This window comes from Oncorhynchus masou, unplaced genomic scaffold, assembly GCF_036934945.1.
Source record: "Oncorhynchus masou masou isolate Uvic2021 unplaced genomic scaffold, UVic_Omas_1.1 unplaced_scaffold_7550, whole genome shotgun sequence".
NCBI lineage: Eukaryota > Metazoa > Chordata > Actinopteri > Salmoniformes > Salmonidae > Oncorhynchus > Oncorhynchus masou.
Genome location: NW_027014014.1, coordinates 1 through 3031, shown reverse-complemented (window position 1 = coordinate 3031; position 3031 = coordinate 1). Strand labels below are relative to the sequence as shown.

Here is a 3031-nt window from a genome sequence, read left to right as displayed (position 1 = left end):
AAAGGCTGGCAGCCATACCCCCTGTCTCCCAGCAACACACCAGAGAATTCACCTGTCAACACAAAATCTCATCATTACTACCTCATAAACACAGTGATATTCTTGACACAGCCATGATGGTTATAAATAGGGGTTGTGTGGCTTACCTTGTGATGGGCCTCTGAAATCTATCAGTGCCTCGAAAGATTCTGGAGTCATGGACTGAGCCAGGCCATTTTGCCACAACATTGCTGATCACACAGTCAGCATTGCAGACCATCTGAAATCATAAGATGAGGAATATTACACCAATCAATGCACATCACTGGCAATGCAGAGTGTTCGTCAATGGACAATATCAAAAAGTTATGTTCACCTGAACATTAATGCTGTGAAAGGATTTCCTATTCACAAAATCGGCCTCATGGGCACCTGAGGGGGCTTTTATCCTTATGTGTGTGCAGTCCACTGCACCAATGACATTGGGGAAACCTGTCACACAAAGTAATGAGTATCCTACTATGTGTTAACAGTTGTCCTGTAATTTGTAGATCCTCTTTCCTGCAATCCTATAGAACTCCTCTTTGATGTCACAGTCTTCTGTGGTCAGGGAAGGAGATGAAGACATCTGCTAATGCTTTGATAGCCAGACACACACTCCTTATTGTGCGGCAAATTGTGGCCTTGTTCAGCTGTTCTGCATCCCCCACTGAGTACAGGAAGGCTCCACTAGCAAAAAAGCGCAAGGCCACACAAACCATTTGCTCCACACTCAGTGCATGGCTCCGTGCAGTGCGGTGCTTAATCCTGGGACCCAGTAGTCTGCATAGATACCTGATGCCATCTGCAGAAAACCTGTATCTTTCATATAGATGGTCATCAGGGAAGGCCAGTGGGTCCAACCGGTCCCTGAAGACCCTTTCTCGCCTGAAGGCTCTCCTCAGCACAAGTGCTTCTTCATCCACCACATCTCGCACGAATGGGCATGCCATTGTCAGAGCAGAAAGGAACACACAATTTTGGGCCTTCATATAGGCTAGTGGCCACACCTGGTGCTGGGGGGGTGGGCAAAAGAGGGCGATGCCTTATAACGATGACTTGGTTGTACTGATTGCTGGGAAAATAAAAAAACCTTAGAAAGATGCCACCGTCCTGTGTGCTCACAATAAGAGCTCATATGTCATGGCTCACTTGACTTTATGAGAATATACCTAATTTTTATTTTGAGCTGTGTCATCTTCTTGGAGCTGGGGGAGGAAAGAAAAATAATGATTAATACATTTGTGTTACAGTTAGCATACAGTGTACATTGAAGGCATATCTCACCTCCCTCTCAAGTTTTTTTATTTCAAGGTCCAGTTTCCTAATTGTCCTCTTTTTTATTTCGGACTCCAGTGCAAGATTTTCCATCTTTTTCTTCTTGTACTGAATGTCTATGTCTGCCAGTTCTATTTGGCGCCGGAGGTGGTTGCCATACAACTTTCTGATAGCTTGTGAGCTCTGTGAACACAATACAATTAGCGCAGCTGGAATTTGGCAGGATGTGGTGTCCTTTTTATTAATACGCACTATGTTGCCAGGCTGGTTTTCCCACTGTATAGCATCTGGGTCCTGTAAAATAAATTAGATTTTTTGATTTTGATGAGGACTCCTCACCATTGTAGAGTAAATAGTACTTTCACAGTCTTAACATGATACCTCATGCATTCTGGAATCCAGAGAGATGGTCTCCTCCTCATCATCGTCTCCATCATGTGCTGTTGCTGCTGCACTGGGGCCTTCACCCTATCACATTTAATCGGATTCATATTGAAGCTAGTAGACAAGACATGCCAGGCCTACAGTATGCCTTTGATGGAGTACTCACTGGATCAGCATCGTCTGGTGCTTGTGCTGGTGGCTCTAACAGGAACACAGTGCTGCCAGACACTGCAAGGCAATAGGTAAACCAAAGTCAGACATTCCAAATTGATTCAATATGAATGTGGTTGTATCCCATGTAGAGATGGAAGGACATACCTTGAATGAAGCGGGTGGCATCTTGGGAGGAACCTATGCTCGTCTCTTTCCCCCAGGGATCCCCTCTAAGACGGGCCTGCCTTTATTTAGCTCCAAGGCCATGTCCTCTGCTGGGGTAAGGTCAGCCTTTGGTGACCCACCACCCGTGCCTTGTCTGTGGGTATTCTTTTTCACTGCTAAAACAGTACAGACAATGTGTGAGCAGGCACCTTCTGGGTACAATATATGCTTGTGCTTTGTTAAATATTAGTCAGGGACCATACCATTCTGCAGAATGTTCTTGTATTGGATTTTGACCTGCTGCCATGGCCGTTTTGGCCCGTTCATGTTTAATCTACACACACACACACACACACACACACACACACACACACACACACACACACACATTTAATGGAGTCACACTGCAAAAAATTACTTGGTATTTTTGTCTTGTTTTCAGTAAAAATATCAAAAAATTTATCATAGCTTTATACAGTGTGATGGAGTTACTTTACACAATTTCACTCATATCTGCAGTGCATTTCAATTAAAAATTTAACCGTTTCATAATTACAGTACAACTGCATTTTTGGAGATGTGAATTAAATATTTGAATTGTAATTGTGATGTTTCAGCGGAGCGGTGAGTGTGTAATTGTGCACTACTTACGCATTCAGGCGGTCTGCAATACTTTGCCACGCTTTTTCTCTTTGCTTTATCACTGTGGCGGTGTTGCCTTTCTTCTTAATTATATCTTTTACCTCCTCGTATGCCTCCATGAGGATTTGTGCTTCCGACGGGGAAAAGTACGCGGCTCTAGTTGCCATGGTAAATCAGTTAATCTGTGATCTGTGGCGGGGTCTATTTGAGTGAGCCGTGAGCGCGCACCTATCCAGGATTGGTTTCACCTGGTTTAATGAATCCGTGTCTGCTCATCCTGGCTTGGTCTTTGTGCAACCAATTAAGCCTGGACGCACATGTTTTGGCTTCATTGAGCTCAGCTGAGTCATTTATCCCGGATGTCTTAATTCTACTTTTGTGCAACAGGCCC

General features: G+C 44.2%; 2 long non-coding RNA genes across 2 annotated transcripts; both read right to left on the bottom strand.

Moving 5' to 3' along the window:
- Positions 1–546: 546 nt before the first annotated feature.
- LOC135537349 (uncharacterized) lies at positions 547–1592 on the bottom strand. The gene is made up of 3 exons (XR_010455197.1): positions 1549–1592; positions 1306–1479; positions 547–1226 (listed from the first exon to the last, which is right to left on the bottom strand). It is a non-coding gene; the product is annotated as an uncharacterized LOC135537349 (long non-coding RNA).
- Positions 1593–2083: 491 nt separating this feature from the next.
- LOC135537348 (uncharacterized) lies at positions 2084–3013 on the bottom strand. The gene is made up of 3 exons (XR_010455196.1): positions 2650–3013; positions 2262–2332; positions 2084–2174 (listed from the first exon to the last, which is right to left on the bottom strand). It is a non-coding gene; the product is annotated as an uncharacterized LOC135537348 (long non-coding RNA).
- Between the last annotated feature and the right edge of the window lie 18 nt (positions 3014–3031).